The sequence below is a fragment of the Bradysia coprophila genome, unplaced genomic scaffold (assembly GCF_014529535.1).
Source record: "Bradysia coprophila strain Holo2 unplaced genomic scaffold, BU_Bcop_v1 contig_358, whole genome shotgun sequence".
Classification (NCBI taxonomy): domain Eukaryota; kingdom Metazoa; phylum Arthropoda; class Insecta; order Diptera; family Sciaridae; genus Bradysia; species Bradysia coprophila.
This window is the reverse complement of record NW_023503616.1, coordinates 200,178-213,122: the sequence shown is the minus strand read 5'-3', so window position 1 is coordinate 213,122 and position 12,945 is coordinate 200,178. Positions and strand designations below refer to the sequence as shown.

The 12,945-nt window shown below is 32.2% G+C and overlaps 1 protein-coding gene and 1 non-coding gene across 3 annotated transcripts in view; both read right to left on the bottom strand.

Annotated features, from left to right (window-relative positions):
- LOC119081623 (sex peptide receptor) overlaps positions 1–12,447 on the bottom strand; it is a 65,544-nt gene extending 53,097 nt beyond the window's left edge. For both annotated transcript variants that reach the window (XM_037190671.1, XM_037190672.1), the window contains exon 1: positions 12,401–12,447. The gene's annotated coding sequence lies outside the window, so the exon portion shown is untranslated. The remainder of the gene's footprint in view (positions 1–12,400) is intronic.
- Trnad-guc lies at positions 12,346–12,417 on the bottom strand. Its single transcript has one exon. It is a non-coding gene; the product is annotated as a tRNA-Asp (tRNA).
- Positions 12,448–12,945: the final 498 nt, after the last annotated feature.

Genomic DNA, 12,945 nt, shown 5'->3' with positions numbered 1-12,945 from the left:
CATACGATGTGTTGTCAACCTCGGTTTCGCCTCGGGTTGATAATCTTCACATCGATTGCGCAAAATTTCGATTTTGGCACATGTTTGCAAAATAACTATTCCTTTATATTCTAACATATCAATCTTAATTAATGAAGACGAGAATGAGGATGAAAAAGAAGAATATTGGGTGCCACTTCCTTACATAGGAAACATTTCGAACAAAGTTGGAGGCTTTTTACGTCGAAAAATGAAATGGAAAGTAACTTTCACACCAGGGATAAAAATGTTAAACATGACCCGAAGCCTCAAAGATAAAGAAGCAACGAATCAAGCTGGAGTCTATTCCATTCCCTGTGGTACATGTCAGAACATTTACATTCGTGAAACCTTCCGTTTCGAAGAAAGAAAAGAAGACCATGAAGGCAACGTAAGAAGAAGAGAATACAAGAAATCGGCAGTTGCAAGACATGTCATCAGAAACAGAAATCATGAAATTGACTGGAACAACGGAAAAATAATCATAAAAGAGAAAGATTTTGGTCTTAGAAAAATTAAAGAAGGACTGGCAATCCAACAAAGTACAAAAACGTTAATGAACACTGATCAAGGATTAATTTTGAGTAACGCGTGGAATCCAATAATTCCGAACATAAAAGATTTCATGCAAGAAAGCCAAATTCGTAGAAATCCATCCCTTTCACACCAATTAGAAAAACGATAAGTAGGTCTCATTAGTTATTGTCATCCCTGATGAAGCTCACAGTTTGTGTGCGAAAGCTCGGAAAAAATAATAAAATAAATAAATAAACCTACAGTGAACGACATCTCAAATGTCTCACTGTCAAATTTTTCTGAGAATTTTATTGTGTCATTGCAAATTCACAATGACATTCTCTGAAAAAAATGACAGTGAGACATTTGAGATGTCGTTCACTGTATTCCAATTATTTAAACAATGTATTCCTTTATATCCTTAGACGTGCACTGCGTTGAGTAATGATTCATTACTCGATGACATTTCTTATTTCCGTAGAGCGAAGCGAGCTGCACATTATACTTTTTGCAATTGACAACTGCAATACACAGTCGTTGTGATCCCACTAACTTCTTTGCTGTTTTGTTGAGAAAATGCCTTATGTTTTTACGCTATAGATAACCAAATTTTGCCTCAGATGTGTAATGTAATATTAATTCTCTCGTTTATAGAATTTTTATGTATTCAATATACACAGTTTTCTGCAGCGTTGAAAGTTTATCGGATGTCTTTATCGTTATCGTTGGTTATCTTGTTCTTAAAGACTAAATGAAAGTACTGGATAAATTTAATTTAATAATTACTAGGACACCCATAGGAAGTTAATGAAAAATATTCACAAAAACGGATGTTAAACGAATATTCGTTAAATATATATGCTCAGTCCGACCTTCACCTCAGACTAACGCTAATACTTTCGAACTCACATTTCCAGAAAAAATGGTTTTCTGCTTCTCCATGAACAATGGACCACAATGAATTACGTTCCATTTTGTATAATAATGTTCAGATCCGATTCGAGAGCAAAAAGCATATAGAACCTATGTACGTACATAAGCCTATCCTCCGGAAATTTAATTTCCATATAAAAAAGTTATTACTTTTTGTGTTTAAATAATGAAATCAAATATTTCTTTTATCTAACCTCCTCAGTACGATCATATAATTTTTGTATAATCTAATTTTATTTACCCAAAACAAACATTATCAAACAGAATTATATTAAAGTATCGAAAGGAGAAATATGTTCCTCATCACTGTCAAAGTCAATGTTAGATTTGAATTTTCACGTAGCTTTATGGACAGACATAAGTGTTTTTGATTACTTCAGAAACTTATTCTTCTTTTATATGTTTCGAAACGAAAGAAGAAGGAAAAAAAAAATTAAAATTAAGTGTTCTTTCATGACGTCTGATAGAAACGTTTTCTATTCACATTTGAGTTAAGAAAACACTTGCTGAAAGTGTGTTTTCATTTGCGTGCTTTATTCATTTTTAAATAAACAACATTTTTATATATTTTCCAATTTCAAACAAAGACCGAAAATAAACTTTACTCCACATCTTTTCTTACACATCGAATGATATAACTGTTTTTCCGATTCGAACTTGATGCTGATTTATATCAATTGATTTTATTTAATTGTAAAGATGTTGCGAAATCAATTCTAACAATAATGGGAGCCATTTTACCAGCAGCAATGCGTAGAAATGAAACGTTAAATCCGCAGATTTCTAAACATATACGCATAAGAACTACATTTTGTATTAATAAACTATAGTTGTTTTCATTAACAAAGTTTGAAAGATGTAAATCTTCAGACGCAGACGGACTGATTTCGTATTAGTATAATATTGTTATCTTTGTGATGAGTAAATAAAACAAATTATTTTTTAATGTGCGTCTGCTCGTAGCTGCAATTGACGCAGTAATTCGCCTGAATATTAAAAATGAAAGTGAGAAGGGGTAAACAAACGCAGCGTTGAATTACTCATATTCATGATATTTTCATGTTTTGAGCATAGATTTCGTAATTTTTCTTGTAATTTAGGCCTTCAGCATGAAAACTTGTATATGCATATGGTATGGATGGTTTATTTTAGGCACTTTCGCTTGGCGTCATCACTTCGTTCGGGCTACAGCTCAAAAAATTGCCTAAACTATACCGTCCACAACAAGTAACTATTTCATATCAGTGGCGCTGAAATTTATTTTTCAGTTCATTTGTTCCTCCACAGATTCATACAAAGTTCCAATTCTGAAGCAGATTTAGATTAATCTTCAGATTTTCTTTATTGTAGGCTCTTCTACATATTAGGCAATTTAAATGAAAATGAAACATGCCGTAACACGTAAAATCTTTTATAATTTTTTATTTCATCCATCAAAAAAGAACACGCAATTAGAAGAAGTGATCATGTTGCAATTGATCATTAAATCTATTACTTATTCTGTTCAAAGTAACGCCTGTATCGCCTGGTGAACGTAAAATCTTTTACTTTATTCGTTTTAACATTTTTCTGTTGATAATTTTCCTGTTTTCCGTTTGATTAAATTCGTTTGTTGTTTATATTCTCTTTACTACAATTGAAACATAGAATTTAAATTGCATCAAAGATGATGAACAGATACGACATAGCATAAAGGTTTCTTAGAATTATAAACGAACGAAGGTTTACGATTCGATCATGGTATATAGTGCATAGTGCTGTTTAATTAATGTCTAATTAACACATATTTCAGCTTTAATTTTACCATTATTTATCAATGGAGTTGACGCATAATACGTCAGATTGATGTTGATGTTTTGTTCCACATTCAACTAACATTATATCCGCTTCAAGTGACTAATTAATTCTAGGATTAAATATTAAATTAACATTTCACAGTCGCACGTGTTACTAACATTCGAACTTAATTTATGCAATAAATTGGCATATTTGGGTCTTGTTGAGACATAGTGAAAGGTTCAGCTTTAATTTTGATATAACTTATGTGTAGGCTATGAGTTCCTTTTAAAAGTTAATAGTATAAGAACCTCTTATTTTTTTCATAGAACTCCTTTCTCATACAACTGTTGGTCATGCAGTAAATAAGGTCAAGTATATGGGTGGATGATTTCTTACTATTATGAATTATATTAAGAGCTTATTGAGATGGAAAATCCTTTAAAAATCTCCTTTCCTGTTCCAAACTATCATCAGTTAGTATGTCGTTTACATACATTGCAGTCAATATGATTATTATGTAATATCGTTACCTAATATATTTATTCGATCATGATAAGGAGTAGTGTTTGTCTAATTAATACAATGTTTCAGCCTCAATTTACCATTATTTATCAATCAGATTGACGACACACAATGTGTCACGTATTACAAAACATGATGTCAATGTTTTGTTCCCCATCCAACAAACATTCTATCCTCTTTAAGTGCCTTATAGCAATTCTAGGATTTAATATTAAATTGAGATTTCACAGCTGAACTTCGAATTTAATTTATGGATAAAATCGACATAGTTGGGGCTAGATACATAGTAATAACTCTGAATGAATACATGAGTTTTTTTTTATTAATTTAGGCCTGTAGAGTAGGAGTCGATCTAACAACAGATTTCATCTAGACAGTCTATAACTGTGGCTTTATTTGAAAGGATATTTAATGAATGAGTTCAAGTGTATGTCACAATTACATTTCATTTAGCAATAACTTTGCGGTGCAACGAAACAATCAGAGGAAATGAGAACCGAAATACATAATGCAAGCCGAGAGTAATTTATTGTATTGAGGACAAATGTTGGAGCTATTCATAAGCAATAAATCAAGTTTATATGAGTCGAGTGACTGAATGCCCGCTGAAGTAAAAGGTAGAGCTGAATTTTTGAATGGCGACATGGGTAGATACGTGATCATATTTTAACACATTCGGGTTGAAAGAGTCCACAAACTTTTTTTTTGTTGAACAGTTTAACAATTGTTAACCGCATGCGGTTGGTTTGAAACGAGATTAAATAGGGAACGCCGACCACCAATATTTTTTTTTCATATTAAAATGGCTGATTTTGGTGTAGGTGTCACTAAACTATCGGGCTTATGCGGGAATTCTGGTTTCTTCGAAAGTTCGACAATTCTGTAGGTTTTTGGTTGTTAAATCTTTTTTAGTGAGCCAATAATGATTTACAACCGTTTTAAATACAATAGCTTCAATAATAATTGAATTTTAGAAGAAACCAGAATTCATGTATAAGCCCGATATTGACACCTACACCAAAATCAGACATATTTGACTTCTTCGACACTCAACTGTTGTCTATTAACACGAAAAAATCATTCAAGAACAAAGGACACGAAGTAACTGAGTTACAATTTCGAAATTTAAGATTCGTTTGTAAATTTCGTAGTTGAGCGATCTCGCTATAAAAAATCTAATCTTTTTGTTTAAAAAAAACATACGTTGGAAGTGTGCTCAGCAGTGCTCAAAGTTCGGCGACGGTAGCAAAAAAAATGGTCAAAAATTGGCCATTAGAGACAACATCTAAAAAATCAGTTACTAGTGATGGATAGGGCTTGTAAACCTCTATACATATCAACAATCCGAAACTATTGCTTCCTTTAGAAGTTATCGCCCATTGAAAATCGTGATTTTTCGACTACTTGGGACTACAGCTGCCCAACCAGATGTTCCAATGTGAATTTAAAAAAAAGTCTTAGAATTAGTCCCGCTACCGATCACAATATAAGTCAGAATTAATCGATACTCCACACCGGCCGTTGTCGACAGAGCTGCTGGTTCTCAGAAACAGCCCAGCCGTTCGGTCTGATTTTTTCCTGTGTGATGTTCTTGTCCATCACTGATTAATAATATGAAAACAAATTATTGGTGGTCGGCGTTCCCTATTTAATATCGTTTCAAACCAACCGTGCGCACATTAAGAACACATTAACTTAATGTGCGGCTAACAATTGTTTGTCAATGTAGGAAGAAAGGTCAAATTGAATGATGACATATTTATTTACGATTATGAATAATCTATTGTTATTGAAAACAATAAATATTTTGGAATCGTAATATCAGGAATGGACTGGCTAACATGTTGCCACATATGGCCGATCCGGGCCTGCGTAATGTGATTTTATCTGGATAAGTAAACATGCAATGAAAATGTCTATCGTACAATAAATTAGAACAATACTGACACACGAAAATTTTCCAGTCACATGCAGGCTACGCGAAATGTTTAATGAGAAATCCAATTCACAGTTTAATTGGAAGCCTTTTGTCAACGGTTTTAAAGTTACACCGACAATTCTTGTTGTATTTGATAATTGGAATTGCCGTTATTTTGAATCTGTTTTGATTTTTAATTAAATTGAAGAGGTCCTTGTGATCAAATGTTTAAAAAAAAAAACTGTTAGATCTTGAACGCAGAGACAACCCCAACGGAGCTATTCAACCTTGATACAGCAACAACAACAGGACAGGAAAGTTGAAACCATAATAAAATTGGTTGACTCGACTTTGCAAATTTCTATAAATAAAACTTTTTCCCAATTCCACGAATCTACAGTACAGTTTATACCTCAACCGAGTTATCGCTTACATTTTTGGAATTGGTGCGTAGAAGAAAGAAATTTAAACGCGAAATTATTTCAACAAGGTTTTAAGGGATCACTTTATGCCATTATTCGCGTCATTATTATATTCAATGCAATTAATGTAAGTTGATTGTGTCGTTAATTAAAAGTCAAGACTGGGATGGTATAATACAAGGTTTGTTACCCGAAATATAAATTAAATTTCCTCATTCTTTTATAAATTAGATTAGAATGGAACATCTGTTCTTCCAATAATTCAATGTCTGATGAACAAACAGTGTATGGGTCAATGGCTTAGTAGTTATTTTTTATTTGCTTTGTTAATTAACTGACTTCTTAAGCCCGTCATATTATTTGTAACATAATAACGTGTGATAGCAGTAATATTTTGTAAAATTGTCACCAATACGAATCAAAGGACACACGCCCACACGTGACTCTATATTTAGAATTCTTTACCGACATTTTAAAGATTAATGATTGAAGATCGAGTCGAAACTTTCTTTACAAAGCTTTTGTTTTGTTTGCCACGACAAAGTGGTGTATTTTTGTTAAACCCTTTTCTATATTGCTGCAATACCACAATGTCACATCATTTCCGAGAGATCAATCAATAACTGAGATTATATTTCAATTCCTTTGGAAACATATCTTTTCTATTACAGACCAAAAAAAAAATCCCAACGAGCTTGGTTTTCAGCTACAGGCGTTTTCTCTTTAATGGGATTTAAAAATGACACTTATACTGGTACTAAATATGTATAAAATAAAAAAAATTGTATGAAATGTGTCGCTTACGAAAATGTTATGAAGATAGAAAATGTAAAAGAAATTTCATTCAATATTATGCAAATATTATTTTACAGGTAAAAGTTCAAAACATTTATGAAGTCGTGGTATGACAGTTTTATTATTATTGTTGACGCAAGAACGTATATTTGAATAACAAAATAAATTTTTGAGTCTTCAGTGGAAAAAGAAGTTGATGTAAAGTGAACGGGAACATTGATGTGGCCAGACTCAAACTGCCAGTAATTTGATATTAAAAAAATTGCCATACCTTTTCTTTCATATTAAGATTAACTTTTAACAGACGGCAATTATATCAGCAGCTTTCCTATAGCATTTATTACTTCATTACCTCAAATCTAATTTGATTTCAAATCTATTACTTAATTTTTGTGAACATGCTTTATAAGACCGCATTAGCCGTCCCGTAACAGTGGAATAGTACGGAAATTAAATTGTAGGAAAATTTATTTCAATTCATTCTACAATATACATTAACATGTCGGTCGGAAACTAAAGTGTGACATTGGTACAGGAGAGTAATATTCGATCATTATTTTGTTTTGGTTTACCATTATGAGGGATTCTTTTGAAAAACGGCCTACCAAAATCGAATGCATTTGCTATCAGACTTTTTTATATGTACCTAGACTTCAACCCTAAGGCAAAACAGTTTTCAAAAAAATTCTTCGACGCTTGTGAGGCTGGTGAAAGGTGATCAAAAACCGAAAGCTTGCACTTTTCTTACAAAAATTTCTCCGGTTACACGAACTGTACGGAGCAGTAAGTAAAAATAGTACATTTAAGTGGCACAGTTTCTGTCTGTAGTTAATATGGTTATACATATGGGAAATACGCGCATCATTATATTTCAAACACATTGTCATGCAGAGGTGGATAAACATAGAAAATGTTAAGCGGAAACTTTTCCAATGGCAAAAAAAACCTAAAGAAAAATACTTGTATCAAAAGTCCTCAAAATTGAGTTCACAACCCCTAAAAAAATCTAATAATTCGTATAAAATCATTGAACTTCAAACATAATCCTTAAAAATAACAAGAAATTCTCTAAAATTCTACAAAATTTCTAGAGAACATCATCTGTTATCCTCTGTCACTTAAGATCAAGATTATCTGCGTCTCATTCATATCATTACAAATGATAAGATGCCAATACATCGTTTAATGATGAACAAAAACTTATGAAACCGAATACAATAGATTGAATACAACCAATTCACAATAGGTACACGGTACAGTGTACATACATACCTCAGACGTCCTATAATCCAAATACAGTTTGTGCGTATTCGCATTGAAAAACTTATAATGAGTATCTGGTTATTTATAGTGAATAGTGATTAATCTTTACAACAGGCAATTAGGTATTCTTTAATGCTGTTTCTTTGTATTGTATACAACCATGTAAATCCCTCGTATTTTCTTATCTTGTTCTAATAAACTCTCAACTTCATTAGATTCGAGACTCTCTATTATAAAGTTTCTTAAGTCTGTAACTCGTTGAGTCGTTACAATGGAAAACTACCCTCAGCAAAAAATAAAATATTTTAATTCCATAAAATTTTAATTCCATTCTTTATGCACACCAACATTTCTGTTTTATTTCTGCTCGATACAATATTATCGGATAAAGAAAAAGTTTGCTTCAACACATTTTTCTTTATTTTTTTTCTATTAAATGATAGATCTTTTTAGGGTTTGTTTTAATTTATCACAGAAATCATATTTCATGCCGTTGAACTGTTTGCTGTAAAACATTCTCTGTGGGATAGATATGTGTATGTATAATTGTATCGTGACGCTCATCGTTGTATTATACATATATTACATACAGTATACTCGACCTCGGCAAAGTTGAACCGGATGTCGTGGAAAATTGCTTGCGGTTCTATGTCCCTAACTATCACGGTGTAATTTATCATTTACGGATTATATTCGTGGTAAATTAATCTATGAATTTTATATAGCTATCTATCTCACCATCTTGTCACGTATTTCATAATTTCATTATGTGGATACGTATACTATGAACAAAGAAGTGGATAAACTCTAGTTTCTTTGAAGTTTTCTTGTACGTTTCCGAAAGTGTAGACATTATTGGATTTGTATGTAAAACAACATTAGGGTTACATATTATTTGTTTATGCTTCAGCTGGCCCGATTCAAAGGCATATGGCTGCAACCACCTAAGTTACTTTACTGATAAGCCCCCGGGTAATCAGTTCATGTCAATGAAGTAATGACTCTTTTTCCGGAGGTGCAGTAAGTAAAGAACCATTTCAAGAAAAGGCTAGCATTCACAAAATCTGAAACTGTTAACACAACACGTTATTGATTTTATGTACGGCATGGTATAGCCTGACCGTCAAGATTTTGCTGTCCTAAGGGAATTTTTTTTCTATTTCACAAATTTGAATATATTTTTTTAACAACAAGTGTTAAAGACTGAATACACAATTTTGTTGAATGATATCAAATTTTGTTTAAAAAAAACAGAACTCCGTAAAGCACAATTCCCGTATATATACAAAAATTGATGAGGTCGATTTCACGTTCTACCCTCAGTTTATTCACCGATATTGGATTACAGAATGTCATAATTCAAATTACCGAATATCTCCTAGCTATTACGTTAAATAAACCATAATGTTAGAATTTATTGACAAAGGAATTAACTCAATTCATAAACAAAGATCAGGAAGTGAAATATGTCAAAATTCGTAATTTATTGATGAAAAAACGTGAAGCATTGTCCACGTATACAAAAAGAATGGGAATACGAAGGACATGCCGGAAATGAAATGTGTTTAACATGAACAAAATAAAAATATAAAAAAAGTAGAAGAAACGGAAAGGGTGATTTTCGAGGAAAAGTAAAGTGTATGAATAAATCAATGTTTAACCGAGGGGACCATTGATAAACGGATAAGCGCATATCATGTATATCCACCATAAAGACAAAGTAGATATTTGGTGTCATAGCAAATTTGTGTTCATTTACTTCCAAGCAGCCACAGGAAAGTAGGACAGAAACTCAAAAATACTGGGCGATTTGCTGAAGAGATATAACCAATGGAATATTGTTTTTTTCCTCTATAATACACTTTTCAAACCGACAAACATGAAACAAAAATGAAATTCGTTTGAATTGTTTTGTTTTTATTTTCGTTCATTATAATTTTTCTTTCTCCTTTTATACTACTTTATGACGGACAAGATACAATCGGAATATGAAACCTTTTCTGCTATCATTTCGTTATAGCAGTCACAACAACTTAAGTCGCTATAATTGCAAAATCGATTTGTTTAAGTAGATTTTGGTTTATTTTTTCACGAAATTTGATTGATAAATGGGAATTTAATTACACATGAAGTGGATGGCAATTTATTGAGAATCAAGACAAGTTTCAGAAATCAAGGTAATAAATTTACCCTCTTTATGTGATACTGCCTTGTTATACCGATCCATTCATATAAAAAAGCAAAACATCTGTTTTAACCTTTCGTTCATAAGCTCAACATATTTTTGGATGAAAGCCTTTACACCCATACACCATTATGTGTAGGACAAATCGCTTCATTATAAGTTTCTTTTTTTTTTGGTCAAATTGTTTCCACAATTACCTCTTTGAATACAACGATGATAATGAAGCATTGAAACGAAAATAGACGAGACGAGACTGTACAAAAATTGTAACGATTCAAATTACTTAAATGGTCAGCTAACTTTTGGACATTAAAAATACTTTGGAGTTTATTATAGACATTTATCTCCTGCAAGCTGATATTTCATACATTACGCGTTTCTGCATATAAACACAAACACATACATAACCACAGCCTATACGATTGGATAATTCACACATAACCCACCTAGGGTAAATTTACTTTCCATCTACATATTTGAAAAAAAAAATCGCCGAACGGCGGAAGCGAACACGGGACCAGCAGCATATCAACCAAACATGCTGACCACTACGCCAACAAATCACATAACGCGATGCAATTGGTGTCGGTAGTGGTTCGTTAGTCACTTCTACATCGATCAAATGATCAGAGTAGTCGGAATGATGTGATTTGAACGAAATGTTGAGGTGGATAGTATATGTGTGTGAGTAAGTAAATAAAGGATTCTCTGTATGATGTTTTTTTTGTTGTGAATGCGTTTTAAAACAACATGCTTAATTAATTAATTTTAAATCCAAATTTTTGTGGTTATTTCGCTAATGTATGAAATATCAGCTTGCAGGAGATAAAACATTGTTCTACCTTGGTGTATATTTCTCGAATCACTTCTTATGTACAATTGTATATACACTCGCTGGCGCTCGTTATATACAATTGTACATACGAAGTTATTCTCGAAATATACACCAAGGTAGAAAATGTACTATTATTTCTCCGTTCCTTTTTTATGGGTCCTTGGAGTGTATAAAGGGAAAACGGTAGATCGTGTAACATATTTGTGAATCAATTTATATTCTGGGAAAGGTCGTTTCTCGAATGAGATCTTCACTATCTAGAGGCACATAAAATCAAAAAATATTTCATTATTCGAATTTCGACAATACAATTCCACGCCACCCAAAATATTCATTCAATTTGTCAAAGAATTTCACTGTTCCGATGGTAACTAAATATTCCGATTATTCTCACCAGACAACTAACTTCCAATGGTAGGTGTTACATAGACTGTTTTTCAAGCGGAAAATAGAAAATTGACATGACAAAATTATACGAATGACATAGCTATAGACATGCCCGACATATATTTAATATAAACACTACATTATAGTCGTGTGCTGTCGACAGTTTCTTGACAATGTAATAATACGTAATGCTTTATTGCTCTACTAAAAAGACACATTAGGCCATTATTGTACTTGATAACTGTTGATAATTCTATTGAAATTTCCTATATTTTACAGCGAAGGCGAAAACTGTGGACTATTACTTTAATGAGTAATAAAATTGTTGAAAAATATTTCTTTATACGAAAATTTATTTATTTATTCAAGAAATATTTAATGCCATCAACTCGATCGTATTTTACTGTCGTCTGCAGAGTTTAAAACAAAGTTTTCGGTGTAAAAATTTTGACAACTCAAAAACCCTTCTTACAATAAATTGGTGTTATCATCTCGAAAAATGGTCAACGAATTAATAAATTTCAAACTCAAGTTTTAGTTTTGGAACTGGTACCGAAATTTTTTTATTTCGCTATCCGTTCAAAAACGCCATATTCAAACCACATTCGAGTAGACAAAAAAAGAATTTTCTCACCGTCGACAAGCAATCGATGTTTTTCACTATTTATTTTCACCGACGACATTTACACCTTTCAACTTTTAAGTAAAAAAGAAAATTGTCTTTTAATTTAGAGTCAATGACTTAAACTTAAAATAAAAAACAAAAAAAATCCTCCCCGGCGGGGAATCGAACCCCGGTCTCCCGCGTGACAGGCGGGGATACTTACCACTATACTACCGAGGACTTGTGAACAACCAAAGAACCGAACTCTCTGAAACAAAATACAATACAATAATCACACATAGTTCAATAGAATTTGTTATCTGTAAATGCAGTACGTCTTTACACACCTGTATGTGTGTGTTTTTGTATACAGTGAGTCGTTTACATTTATGACAGTATGACGTTTGTGTACTTGCTGTAATGAGTGTTGGTGTTATGAACAAATTGTTGCTATATTTATCAATCTAATTTCAATATTATGTTGATGACATGACACAGAGCTTCTTGATGATACGATGTTGTTTCATCTTTTCCGATCGTTTTGTTATAAAGGAAATACGTGTGATTTCAAGCTTTTAAAATTAAATTTCAACTAAATCAAGTTCTAAAACTCGTTATTATTTTATTACATTTGGTAAGATTATGAAACGAGTTTTAAGGAAGGTTTTGAATTTCCGGTTATAAGTAAAAAAAATAAGGCAAACGAACGGCTAACAACATTATTGTTCGTATTATTCCTACACAAAACATTTTTAACTCTAATCAAAT